Source organism: Erpetoichthys calabaricus, chromosome 1 (genome assembly GCF_900747795.2).
Source record: "Erpetoichthys calabaricus chromosome 1, fErpCal1.3, whole genome shotgun sequence".
Taxonomy (NCBI): Eukaryota; Metazoa; Chordata; class Cladistia; order Polypteriformes; family Polypteridae; genus Erpetoichthys; species Erpetoichthys calabaricus.
The window spans coordinates 351,337,844-351,353,055 of NC_041394.2; the positions used below are offsets into that span (position 1 = coordinate 351,337,844).

The window sequence follows — 15,212 nt, forward strand, 5'->3', positions numbered from 1 at the left end:
TTTCTGCTAACTGCCATTTCTTAATAACGCTACAAACTGAGGAAATGGCTCCTTGAAAACTCTTTGCTGTCTTCTTGCAGCCTTTTCCTGCTTTGTGACCATTAATTATTCCTCAGAGTGCTATGCAGCTGCTTAGAGGAGCCCATGGCTGCTGATTGCTGGGACAAGCTGCGAGGAGTCTGAGAATTGATACAGCTTTGACATTTGCATCACGTGGCCATTCCTAATGATGATTGTGAATAAGCCAAATCCCTTAAGGAGCTAATGATAATAATTCTGACATCTTGGTTGGGAGTTATCCGAGACCTCTGATCACTTGGGGTGCCCATACATTAGTGGAGTACTCCTTCCTTTTCTCATACTACAAAACAAAAGTAACACAAGAATCTTGTTTAAATTGCAGAAAAGGATGGTGGCCTTTGGAGATCAATTCATCTTCTATTGACTTAACTATTCACAGTCAGTTATTTTATCTGGGGGTCCCCACAATTTTGTAAGTCACTATATATGAAATGTTACAAAAGTGTACGTCTTGGGTAATGCTACATCTGAATAGAACCATCCTCTCGCTAGTGTATGTCGTGCATCCATGTTATAGGACTTCAAGGATGGAATCCTAAACTTTATACTATAGAAAATGGCTGAGTATCTAAAATGGTAAATTGCAATTATTTCTGAGTGATACTCTGATTTTTTTTGTCCTTTTCTGATCATATTTCTGGTTCTTTTCAAACAGTGCCATTACTGACAGCTAAGACACATTTGTTTCCTTAGCGGTTTTCCTGCTTTCACTGCATTGCTTAAAGTCGTTGCACTCAGCTAATTGTTGTACCTAAAAGTGTTTCATCAAATTAGTTGCTCCAAATGTCTTTGCTTTAAATCCACCACAACTAACACCTACATTTTTCATTTTAAACTTCACATATAACATTCCTGTCACTTTTCAGATACTTCAAAATATTTCCACACAGCAGTTATTTTCATCACCAGTTTCCACTCAGTGCGCTCTGTCAGTTGTACACATGTCCTCAGATTAACACATTCCATGTCATGAAATCGGTAGACCAGTCGACCAACTGCAAGCAGATTTCACAATAAACAGCAAAAACTGGGCAATTTTAATTCAAGGCTGATTAATTTGTGTAACACTACTGTCTAATTCAGTTGTATTTATTGTTTATAGCGCTCTTCATTGAGTGAAGGCTTAGACTGATTGATGTTTGGAGCCATAACAGAGATAATAATTACATACAATGTAATGGATCAAATAGACAGTAAAACCAGGCAAATTTTAGTTTACTTAACATAAATAAGTCCTGACAGTAGATACCTGTTAACATTATAATGGTGAGTATAAATGTCACCAGTGTGTCACAAAGCTTGCTAGTCCTGGTGTCACCTGCCATTCCCCTATAGAGCTGAAACACCAACAGCTTCTAATTTTTCTCTGAGGTCACAGCAGCTTCTGTAGGCCTGGGCACTGAGGCGTCACTCATCCATTGTGCTGTTTTCCTTGGTGAATTAATGAAGCCATTTTGATGTTTGTTTTTGGTGTAAAATGGTTTTAGTTTAATTGTGCATAAATGTCAGGACATATTCTGATTATTGAAAGTGACTTTTTCATGCCTGGCATTGCATTATGTTTTATACAGTACTCTCCGTAATGGCTGAGACAAAGAAACATTTTTCTTTCATTTACCCCTTTGCTCAACAGATTAAAAAATTACAAATTAAATAATTCAGATGTGGTTAAAGTGACATTGTACATTTTCATTTTAAGGGGATTTACAAACATTTCAGTCAGACCCTGTAGAAATGACAGCACTTTTTCTACATGCCTGCATACCCCCCCGCCCCCCATTTCAGGGCACCGTAATATTTGGGCCAATTGATTGTAGAGGAGTTTGTGATTCCTCAGGTGTATTTCATTGCTTTAGTTCTGTAGTCCTAAGACACCTCAGCTTGCTTCTACCCTTTGGAGTTTGTAGTGGCCATTGTTTAACATGAGGACAACAGCTGTGCCAATGATAGTTGAAGAAGCCATTATGAGGCTGAAAAACAATAATAAAACCATTCGAGACATCAGTAAAATGTTAGGATGACCTAAATCAACTGTGTGGAATATCAATAAGAAGAAAGAATGTAAAGGTGAACTCAGTAATCACAAAGGGACAGGTAGGCGAAGGAAGACCACCACTGCTGATGACAGAAGATGTTGCTGCAGATTACATTTTGATTACAGCTTGCACATCCTGATAGTAAGGATATTGCATGTATCTCTGTAACGTCTTAAATGTACCACCCCATATGGATGGCATTACGTGGCTCAGGGTGACTGAGAGATTCCTCACCGGTCAGGCAGTTCACACTGAAAAGCCACCATCGTGAAATAACCCACAGCTGTTAAGACCTGTAAGAGAACTGAGATTGTGTGATTTCTGTATGATGGGTCTGTAATGGAAGCACATGTTCAGTACACACTTCAAAGAGGATGACAGTGGGGAGTCAAAATCAGCTTATAATTAAGTCATCATCATGAGCCAAAATGTCATTGTGATGTATCAAAACTCACTTCTTGTGTAGCCTGTCAAACATCAGAAAGTGTAATGTGCAATGAAATGAGATTTTCTGTTCAGTTCATGTTTCCACCAGGTGTTGCTAAAATGCCGACACAAATAGTCTGCATGGGACTTGCAAATGCTCAAAACTTGCTGTAACTTAAGCCAATTTAAACACCAAGTTCTAGTTTTAAAAATCCGACCTTTTGTGTGAGAATTGGCTTACACGTGTTGCTGAGCATAAGGAAGTTTTATACACGTGGCCCTGCTAAGTAGTTGTAATTGAGAATGTAAAATTAACAAATTGGGTATGCTTTCCATGTACGACTAAAGTTTTATAATTGCTTATGTTTATCAAAGGTTGTTGCTAATTTCAGCCATCATGTATTTAATGTGAGTTAATGTTAATAATAAGGCAGTGGATTGAAAATAGGCTTTTTTTCCCCCCTTTTTCTTTTAAACTTTGTACAGGAAACAAAGATCAGTGCAGTTTGGAATCTGGAAAAGAAATCTCTGGAAGGAGTGCTCTTCAGACCCACACTAGAGTTCACACAGGAGAGAAGCCGTATTGCTGTAATGAATGTGGTAAACAGTTTTCAAGAATGAGCAGTCTGAAGTACCACACTAGAGTTCACACCGGTGAGAAGCCATATTGCTGTACTGAATGTGGTAAACAGTTTTCACATATATACAGTCTGAAGATCCACACTAGCGTTCACACAGGAGAGAAGCCATATTGCTGTAATGAATGTGGTAAACAGTTTTCACACATAAGAAGTCTGAAGAACCACACTAGAGTTCACATGGGAGAGAAGCCGTATTGCTGTAATGCATGTGGTAAACAGTTTTCACATATAAACAGTCTGAAGAACCACACTAGAGTTCACATGGGAGAGAAGCCGTATTGCTGTAATGAATGTGGTAAACAGTTTTCACAAATGAACCATCTTCAGAAACACACTAGAGTTCACACGGGAGAGAAGCCATATTGCTGTAATGAATGTGGTAAACAGTTTTCACAAATGAACCATCTTCAGATACACACTAGAGTTCACACTGGAGAGAAGCCATATTGCTGTAATGAATGTGGTAAACAGTTTTCACAAATGGGCAATCTTCAGAGACACACTAGAGTTCACACAGGAGAGAAGCCATATTTCTGTAATGAATGTGGTAAACAGTTTTCACAAATAATCAGTCTTCAGAAACACACTAGAGTTCACAACAGAATAAAACGGGTAGCAGTTCAAAAATCAGTCCAGAAAAACAAGCACCCTTCAGGACCCGAGAGTGAGTAAGCAAACTAAACTATTGTTAACAAATTAATCTCTGAGAGAAGCCATAGTGCTGTTTGGAATGTGGCAAACAAATCTGTCAGAGGAGTTCTCTTCAGAGACGCACCAGAATTCACACCGGAGAGACGTACAACTGAACTGTCCTGACTAAATAGTGAGGTTCACTCCTACCTGGACAGTAAGCACATGTAACTGACTGGAATTCATCCTAAGTGGTGGTGTGTCAAAAACAAGTCAACACAGAGGAGAATGAGAAGGTTATATCCTTTTCTCTTTTCCAGAAACAAAATAAAGAACATGGCGTCATACAAACCGCTTCTCACCAAAGCCCCTACAGCCTCCACCATGCGTCTAGCTCTGCTTTCATAACATACATATTACATACAGTATAGAACTATTTACAATATATTATACACACTAGCAAAATACCCGCGCTTTGCAAAGTACTGCTGCCAGTAAAAATAGTTGCCTCAATTAGGTTCTTTTGCAGACACGTGAACCGAAGTCTTATGCCGTTACAAAGTTTCAGTTGCTGTAAGTTTCTTAGTAACATTATTGGTGCCCCAACCTTCAAAATTAGATTATGCTCTGGAGTGCCTGGAGGATTCAGAGTGTGTAGAAACTCTACCGGATAATGCACCGCATCTTCCACTTCCACAACTGAATCCACAGACTGATATGTTTTCGGTTGTGAAGGTAGTTCTTGAAGTAAAATGTAGTTTATAGTCGTAGTCATGTAATTTCTTGGTGTCAGGATAGCTCTCTCCCTCAACCATGACACGTTGTTTTCGTGGAGATTTCACAGATTGGGGTAAACATTTTGAAGAAGGCTTTTCTTTGATCGATGGTGATCACCTCGATAGACATGTTAATGGGGGTACGGTTGGAACGATAAAGGAAATGGGTACCTGAACAATGTAAACTATATCTAAAATACTTACACAATAACTATAATCATAATAAACGAACAGTAAAACAGCGGAGAAGCTGTGGATTAAATAGAAAGGCTGCAGTTATCAGCAGGGAGATGTGAATACCGTGTCGAAGCAAGGAAGGAAATGAAGAGACCGGAGCGACGGTTGGCCTTATATAGGCAGGTAACCCAGCCAACTGCGTGGGAGGTGTGGCAATGGGGGACCCAACGCCACCTCACACGGGGACCGAGCTGCAGGCCATGGACATATATATGTACATAAGTAGGATTCAGTTAGCGTTGGGAACCCGCGTACCAAATTTCTTGAACAGGGGTCCATAAGTAACAAAGACCGTTGGAAAATAAAAAATATGGCGGCTGACAGTGGCGTCATACTACCGAAATAAGTACATACAACGGTTTCGGTTAATGCAGGGAAGCCGCCTACCAAATTTCGTGAAGATGGGTACATAAATAAGAAAGTTTAACACTGTGGACGTTGTCGACTGTTATGACCGTTACGCGTAGAATTTCGAAATTAAACCTGCTTAATTTTTTTAAGTAAGCTGTAAGGAATGAGCCTGCCAAATTTCAGCCTTCTACCTACACGGGAAGTTGGAGAATTAGTGCTGAGTGAGTCAGTAAGGGCTTTGCCTTTTATTAGTATAGATTTCATTAGAAAAGAACTCTTTACAATATACATAACCTCACTTGGAAAATGGATGGATAGATGGATGATTTACTAACCCGCTGAATCCAAACACAGGGTCACAGGGGTCTGCTGGAGCCAATTCCAGCCAACACATTGCACAAGGCAGGAACCAATCCCGGGCAGGGTTCCAACCCACCGCAGGACACACACAAACACACCCACACACCAAGCACACACTAGGGCCAATTTAGAATCGCCAATCCACCTAACCTGCATGTCTTTGGATTGTGGGAGGAAACCGGAGCGCCTGGAGGACACGGGGAGAACATGCAAACTCCACACAGGGAGGACCCGGGAAGCGAACTCAGGTCTCCTAACTGCGAGGCAGCAGCGCTACCACTGCGCCACTGTGCCGCCCCCTTAGTATAATCATAGTTCAGCTATTTAATAAGATATATTTTTATATAACAAAAAATAAAATTACATACCTTTTCAAAAACAAAAAAAAAACTGGGTGCCATACAAACAGCTTCTCGCCAATGCTGCTTATATAATAAATCAAATCGGTTACTAATAATTACAAACACAAACAATTAATACAAAATAAATAAAATGTAAAATAAAAATGAAAATCCAAAGTATCCATATGATCATTCTGTACACCATGCTGAATTATATTAAAACGCTATGGCAGCACACTAAAAGAAGAAATGCTGTTTTTTAAATTTAGTTTTGTTTTTTTTGTTTGCTTTTAATAATAAAACACATAAAGACTGTATGTAAGAACTCTTGGGCACATTTGTTATTTTACACTTGAGAATTACCAAATAATATTCATGTCAAATAAATAGAATAAAATTAGAAAAGGCTTGGAGAAAGCAAACGTACCTGTACAGCATCCACCATCACTTGAGGGTGCCTGCAGTCTGTGTGGAGTCACATTAATTAGCAGTTGTACTCCAAAATACCATTGGTATGAAACTAAGTACACACAGACAGTTGCTTTTGGGGAAATTAATAACTGAAAGCTACAAAAAAACAAATTAAAAATCAGAATACACTTTGCAACATATACACACACCAAGAAAATTTGGAGGAATTAATCTCGAGAAGCCATATTGCTGTACTGGATGTGGCCGACGAGTCTCACAAACCAGAATCTTCAGGGCCACAAAAGAATTCAGACTGGTTGCCACCTCCAGAAGTGGGCTTAGTTGGAGAAGATCTATACCGGGGGCATCAACCCCTCTGTCTTGGCATACCACGCCAATGAATTTAAATGTTCGGAAGTTACCCCTTTTTATTTTGTTGTTAAAATGTTAATTCCTGAACTATTATTATGTAAAAGTAACGGTGGAATTTTTTTCCCACCCAGAAAAATATTTTCAGAGAGCTTTTGTAAGGTACTACCAATTGTACCCTGTCAAAGATGTGTTTTAGAATTAATTTCAAAAGGATTTGATATGTTATGACTGATAAGCACTGATACTGCGTCACCATTAGGAGGTCACTTCACCTGCTTGTGCTAATAGTGAAAAAACAAAAGAAATGTAAGTAATTGTGTCTCACATGTTGTAAGTCGCCTTGGCATCAGTCAAATAGTAATAATAATTGCAAGAAAGTTTAGTAAAAAAACGCCCTCTGCCAAAAGGGGTTTCCTGTTCCTTAGAGACTTTGAAATTCTGCTCTTTTGATTTACTTACAGTGTGCTTTCTTGTTTGTTGTTGTAAATTGTTTGTTGCTTTGAATAAGTTACAAAATCCTCAAATTCACCTATCTGCCATCTCCAGTCATCTGATGGTGGCTCCTGCACTTGGCTTTCTGTTGGCCAAACCCTGTGAATTAGCACATTTTTCAGAGGTCCATGAAACCCCTCTTTTACATGGTCTTTCGAGTCGGAAGCTGAACAGATTGACTGAAACCAATATGGCCAAGGCAGTGTGTGTGGAGGAGCCTAACCTCATCTCTAGTGAACTTGGCATCGATGTAGAAGAGAACATCTGAGCTGATATCTCCACATTCAGCCAAACACCAACTCATACACTGCAGACAACCATCTGTGGGCGCCGCTGCGGCCTTTCAGACAACGGGCTCCGTGCAGTAAGCTTGAAGTGCTCGGTCGAGGCTGCTGAGAGACGAAGATTCCTTCTCACCATTCATGCTGGGATGTGAGATACTGTCCTTAGAGAGGTGACGTGCCCTCCATCGTGAGCTCCAAGGAAAGTGCTGGTAGCAAACCGAGAAGTGCAGTTAAGTAACCGATCAGTTAAATCAGCAGCAACACATGCAGTGGATGTAAAGCTTTAATCTGACTTTATGTTTTTTCCCCCATCGAGAAAAGTGAGGAATAGAAACGCGCTGAACTGGAGGAGATTAGGATTTTATTTTTAATGAGCACTGTAGTGAATTTAAGTAACGATTCCCAGCACCGGGCGCTTATGAACATTTGTTTTTGTATTTGGGATATCATCTCTGGAATGAATGATGGATATAAACTGTCTGCCTAAGCAACTGGCTGAATTAATAGTCAGAAACGCAATAATGTCTTATTTTTCTTCTTTGTTGTTTTGTCTTGGTAGAGTAATATATTGCTCTACTTTCCCCTTTTGTATTATTAATATGTAGCCTTTGTCAGAATGCCTAATCTCACAGACTTACCACTGTTTATAAGGTATTATTGTATATAACTTATCCCCACCTTTCCTTCTATATCTATAACCTTAGGCAATTAGATGTAGTAAAAAGACAAGCAGAAGTTAAGTTGCACATAAAATAATGTATTACTGAAAATATTCATAAATAATAACTAGAGGTGGGCGGTGTGACCAAAATTCTATATCACGGTATTTTTCTAAATTCTGCCGGTTTCACGGTATTAGATGGTATTTTTTTCCCCATGCATGAGTGGATATTAACCACATTTTCCACTGCAATTACTGCAGTAGACTGGCTAAGAATAACCTATTAGACTGTTATGAGAATTGTACATCGTACAAAAAGACATTTTAATGTGCACACAAGTATTAATCCAGGTTTGCATCGCCCCATAAAGTGATAGTTTTCAAGGGGGTGGCACCAAAGAGAAGGAATCACATTGCATGACAGATGCAGTCAAAATATAGAACCTTTAATTGAACAAATTTTGCAAAAGCTTAAACTATGATTTTGACAATATATTTTCAACCATCCAAAGAGGTATTTAGACTTAGTAAAATATCCAGAGGTGTTTGTCAAAAGTTGGATTGCACTGAACACGTCTTAGAAAAGGAATAAATAGTAAATATTTTTTGTAAACCAACTACACTTTCTGTTAATGTTAACAATCTCTGTCCACTGACACGTTTAAGTGACTTTTTAAACAATTTTACCATCATTAAACTGCATAATATTTAAACTAATAAATAATAACAATAAAATACATAATAGTGTCACTGATAGCTGCACCATTACTTCAAGGCTTCAAGCCCAGGTGCATTACACAGTATTCACCAAATTAAAATAAAATAGAACAAGTGCAACTTGGTGATGACATCTTACCAACTGTACCATCATTTAGGCAAACTGCATTAATATGGACCTTGTTTCAAGCTAAGTTATATACATAAATAATAAAAACTGCAACTTCCATTTATAATGCTGTTTGTGGTATAGATAGATACTTTATTAATCCCAATGGGAAATTCACATAGCCCTATGGAAGCGCATTAGGGCCACTGTGAAGAAAAAAAAATACGGACACAGAAGAAAAAAACAAACTATATGTCGAGAATAAATTCGACATGTTGACTATGTCAAGATTAAAGTCGACATTTCCAATTTATTCTCATAGTTTATTTTATAATTAAAGTAGAATGTTGTAAACTAAACTTCATCCTAAAATCAATGTTTAATTTACTAGATTTTCTCAAACCCCATCACAAGTTAATGCAGCATATCAAATACTTTGTGTTAAGTGTTCCCCAACCCAGTCGTTAATCACTACGCTTCTTAAACTGACTTCCTCCGCAGTAAGAGCAGGCGCCTGCAGCAATCACCGCACAGATAAACGTCTTTGTGAAATTAAAACTAGTTATTAACTTAGCCGACGGAGTGTTCAGAACTTTAAAAATATCTTCGTTATACATGTTTAATTATGCCATCCATTCAGAGTTGCGCCCATCTCTGAACGAGTCGCCAGCACATTGCAGGATCAATACAAGCAAAACATACACTAGCAAGTACAAAAACAAGTACAACTTGGCTTGCAGTGTTATCCAGTAGTATAGAAACAGTATTTACACATCTGATCTTTTAAAAACCAAAGTATCTCCAGGAAACGGACATGATTCCTTTTTTTTCGGCAAAAGTTCTTCTGTGTCATTATGTTCAACTTTATCGTCAGCTTCAGTTTCGGAATGCTCTCTGTCCATTTTCACCGCGCGGCATACCTATGCTACCACCCACTATTTGGTGGTGTAGCAGTGAAAAAGAGCCCTAGTGCAACAAATCTGTGTTTAGCGGTGTAGCAGTTAAAAAGGTCCCCACTTGAACAGTTTCCCGCTGCACCACGTTCCGAATGTCGTTTAGGCAATTTAAACCGGTGTTGCGGTATAAGAAAAATCCATATCGTAAGAAAAATAAAAAACGGTTTTCAGTGTGAACCGGTATACCGCCCAGCACTAATAATAACAATAATGCAAAGTACATTTGAATATTGACAACCATACAACCTGATTAAATGGTGATATGTAGTTCAGGTGGCACACAGACTTATAGTTACTTAAATGTCTCTAGTTAAGGCATCGTAGGTGCTCAGCTTTCAGCCACATGTCTGTTCAAAATGGCTGCTGAGGTGTGCTCTTCATTATGTTGTCTTCATCATCACAGGTTAGTAAGAGAGAGATTGTGAGGTTAAACACATACATTTATAGATGTTCTGTCCAACCCCTACAGCCAATAGGACATCATGGTACTTAAAGGCCTCTGAGACAAGCCAATTCCAAACAGCCTCCGACCAATGGGGGAATAACACCTGCCCCCAAACCATTTGTTAAAGTACACCTTAGCCTATTTGCGGAGGTAGAAATGACTTTAGCAAAGAAACACTTGGCAAACTGGTTTAAGACACATCCCCCAAATCCATCCATCCATCCATCCATTTACCAACCTGCTGAATCTGAACACAGGGTCACGGGGGTCTGCTGGAGCCAATCCCAACCAACACAGGGCACAAGGCAGGAACCATTCCCGGGCAGGGTGCCAACCCACCGCAGGACACACACAAACACACCAAGCACACACTAGGGCCAATTTAGAATCGCCAATCCACCTAACCTGCATGTCTTTGGACTGTGGGAGGAAACCCACGCAGACACGGGGAGAACATGCAAACTCCACACAGGGAGGACCCGGGAAGCGAACCCAAGTCCCCAGGTCTCCCAACTGCGAGGCAGCAGCGCTACCCACTGCGCCATCGTGCCGCCCATCCCCCAAATCCTGTCGTAAAATTCAAACAGACCCATTCCTAAGGGGGGGGGGGGGGGGACACTAAATTTTATTGTTATGCCTAAATTACAAATAAAGACATACTAAATATTCATCAAGTTATATGTAAAATCTCATATCACAACAGTCGTTTTAAAAATAAATAGTCAGAAACGCAATAATGTCTTATTTTTCTTCTTTATGTCGTTTCAAACACAGAATTATTGACATAACCAATCAAAGTGCTGACTAATTTGCATTGTTGTGTGGCTCAAAATTAAAAATAAATAAAAATCCTACTTTGAGCCATTGACTGATTAGTGTTTCACTGTTTGTTCATTTGTTTCTGTTACACAAAACTGTTCAAACAAACTAAAGTACAGTAATTTAATATACATAGGCAATTGATTATTAAAACTGTTTTGTATTAGAAAATATTCACTGAGTTATGTCTGCTTTACAGAAAAATATTAATTTCTTAAAGGAAATATGACAAATTGCAATTAATACTCAGTGACTTTCGATTACAAATTTGAATTAAGCGATTAATTGAAATTGAATTTTTTAATCAGTTGTCCTCATGCAAACCCATAATTTAGAGCCATTACAAATGATGAAAATCATAAAAAAGTGTACAAAATACAGAGCCGTTTCTTGCTCTATGAAGACTCTACAGAAGCAGAGGGCCATCGAAGCCACCAAGGGCCCCCCCAAGCTGCAAGTTCAGTATATTTGGGGAGTCTGAACATTACCTGTCTGTTTGTATCCTGCTCAGCCCCATCATGTGTTTAATGAAGCACTTATATGCTAAAAATTAAACATTTGATTTAAACAAAACTCGGCTGCAGTAGCAGGAAAGCTTTGGCTTGTGTTTGTGGGGTAATCAATTCAAAATCAATGATTATCACTAGACAGTCGTGTTGCGCAATGAGTGACGTCTACCGCCAGGTATGATGGGAAGACTCACTGAGAGTCAGGAGGAAAATAACGGAGCAAAAGTCACATTGACACCTAAGATGGCATGAAAAACGGCTTAACAGAAAATGTGCACAGAATAAAGATGAAGCATTTGTTAACGATGATGCAATGGATCAGAGGTGGGAAGTAACAAAGTTAAACAACTTCTTTACTGTGCATAAGTAGACTTTTTCATGTAGGTTATCTGTATCTTTACTTGTGTGTTTTATTTGTTTGAGACTTTTTACTTGAACTCACTGCATTTCAAAGGGAAAAAAATCTGTGCTCCCAACAATAAAAATAAACATCTGTAACTTACTATGTTGCCAACAATTTTCTGTGTCCGAAAAATAGGGCAATCAGACAATGTGATTTTCTGGATTTTTTTTTCTCATTTTGTCTCTCATAGGTGAGGTATACCTATGATGAAAATTACAGGCCTCTCACATCTTTTTAAGTGGGAGAACTTGCACAATTAGTGGCTTACTAAATACTTTTTTGCCCCACTGTAGGTCAGATAATTGTAATAAATTATTCACATGTATATGCGAAATTGAGGTACTATCCCATAATATTTATTTGCACATTATATGTCTTTGATTTCTGCGTATATAAAACATTAAGCGTACAGGAGAGAAGTGAAAGGAACAGCAACTGTGGTGATTTAAACAGCGAGGATATTGTCAAACCAAAGTAAAGCAACGCTGGGCTTATTAATGATATCGAAGATACAAGGAGGTCAGAAAATACGCCCCTTACAAGTGGCAGGCACATAAACGAGCCTTGGTGAATAAGTCACCTTTTGTCCCAGCCATAAAAACACGAGGTGATGGCGTTCAAAATTCACCTTCCGATCTTAAAGAAACACATAGAGGTGAGCGTGCGGACATGAACTGTAAGAGAGGAACAACTGAAGGGCTTCTGGTTGTGCAGGAATAGCTAGCATTCGCAGCAGGGTGTCGATTAAAACACTTGGAAAGTAGATTTAACATCCAAAGTTTTATTTGCAAATTTAAACGTTCATACAAGTGTCTGTGGTCGACAATAAAAAAAGTTAAATTATTCTTATTTCTCAAATTACACAAAGGAAAACAAATAACGTTGCAGAATCTTACGCATATACTGATCACAAAGTCACAATACTGAAGTTGGTCACTAGATGTCTGAATGTGACGTCACCGTCTCTGTTTACTATCCACATGTGCCAGAAAGCCGCTTTGTGGATCCTCCGGGATCGATGTGCCTGCTGCGATGTTTGCTGAATGGTTCGATGTGGTGAAGCACAATGCCGACACACAAATGCATTCGTGGTGCTTTGATATTCAAGCATCGCATATTCCACAGCAGCGTATTTGAGCCACAGAGAAAAAATTCAAGGACATGGTGAAAAGGTCTGTTTTGTTACTAAAGCGGATATTTCGGCTTTAACCTCGAAATGTCCACTTTAGCCTCGTAGTTTACTTTATCATTAAAGTAGACCGTCGTAAACGGCATTTTAAAACTGACTCAGTTGTTAATCGCTATGAGCTTCTGGGGCTTCCTCCTGAACAGACAGCAGCAATTGCCACACAGAACACATTACATTTATGATATTTCAGCTCTCTGCACATTTAGAATCCTTAGGTTTATACTGGATATTACTTTCATGATGAAATGCATTAAAGTATGTATATTACATTTTACAGATACGTCATTAATTTCATTTAAACAATGAATACTGTTAATAATTACACATGTGGGGGCGGTATGCTAACAGAGCAGTAGCGCTGGTGCCTCGCAGGGAGTCACGTCGCTGGTGTTCCCTGCCCGGAGTTTTGCATGTTTTCCTGGTGGGTTTCCACAGTGGGCTCCGGTTTCCTTCCAAAGACATGAAGGTTTGGGGATTTGGTGAAGCTAAATTGACGCGTGTGTGTGTGTGTTCACCTTGAGATGAGCTGATACCCCGTCCAGGGAATGTGTTTGTCTTGTGCCCGATGCTTGCTGGAATGGGAGCATTCCCGGATTGAGGGTTGTAATCATTAAACATCCTTTTCAGAGATATTGTGGCAAGGCATCCTCGGAACTTAATGGATGTTTCAGGCAGTGGCGTAGCTAGAATTTGTGCTACTCGGTGCGGGACGGTGCCTTAATTTGCCGCCCTCCAACTTATCTGAATATGTTAACCTATTTAAACAGAAAATTAAAATGATGTATAGAGAAAATTTAAGATACATTTTGCATAGATTTGTTTATATATATAGAAACAGCAATACTTTTTCACATATAATTATTAATAAGCATCAACTACACAAGAATATAATATAGACGTACTGATAAGCCATGTTCTAATTATTAGTTTCATATAATTATGCTGTGAAAACCAGAACCAGTGTAGTGTACAAGTGATACAGTTGTGTTTGAAAGTTTGTGAACCCTTTAGAATTGTCTATATTTCTGCATAAATATGACCTAAAAAATCATCAGAATTTCACTCAAGTCCTAAAAGTAGATAAAGAGAAACCAGTTAAACAAATGAGACAAAAATATTATACTTGGTCATTTATTTATTGAGGAAAATGATCAAATATTACATATTTGTGAGTGGCAAAAGTATGTGAACCTCTAGGATTAGCAGTTAGTTTGAAAGTGAAATTAGAGTCGGGTGTTTTCAATCAATGGGATGACAATCAAGTGTGAGTGAGCACCCTGTGTTATTTAAAGAACAGGGATCTATCAAAGCTTGCTCTTCACGTTAAACATTTGTTTTTCATCAGAAAACCCAGTTTCCACCTCAACCTATAATAGTTTAAATTACACTTTTGCCACTCGCAATTGGGCGGATGCGCTAACGTATCATGTCGACTGGGCAACACAGTGAGTGCGGCGTCTATCTATATATGTCTATGGTGGGAATAACCACGCTTTCTCCTTCTTCATGCTACCCACAGTACTTCGCTCCGTGCAAGGCAGCATCTAAGTCCGTCCTCCTGATGACTCAACTCCACCTCACAGACATCAACTTTTGTTTCACTTGCTGTTAGGATATATTGATTATTAAAATGATAACTAAAAATTAAATAAACTATGAATTAAAGAGAAATATGATTTTTCAATGACATTATTAGGATAGTACAGTGGCCCCGAAGGCAAAATGACAAATTTAAAGGTGTGACGAGGTGATGCACAAAATTAGAGATGACACACTCAGAATCAGAGGGTTGACGACAAGTAAAAGTGTATGGAAATAGTAGGTACCGTGGCAAAACTAAAGGAAAACACTGATTGGTGGCAACGGTTTGCCTGTCACTCCACAGAGGAAGTTTCTGGTTAAGTGGTGTGCTGTGTGAGGGAAAGTTAACATGGCATTCTTTTTTCAGTTAAATTGTTGGTGATCA

The 15,212-nt window shown here is 38.8% G+C and overlaps 1 long non-coding RNA gene and 1 pseudogene across 3 annotated transcripts in view; one reads left to right on the top strand and one right to left on the bottom strand.

Moving 5' to 3' along the window:
- Window positions 1-15,212, top strand: part of LOC114668746 (zinc finger protein 208-like) — a 690,636-nt pseudogene that overhangs the window by 340,128 nt on the left and 335,296 nt on the right.
- The window catches only part of LOC127527878 (uncharacterized), a 438,124-nt gene that overhangs the window by 201,834 nt on the left and 221,078 nt on the right, over window positions 1-15,212 (bottom strand). The gene's annotated exons all lie outside the window — the stretch shown is intronic.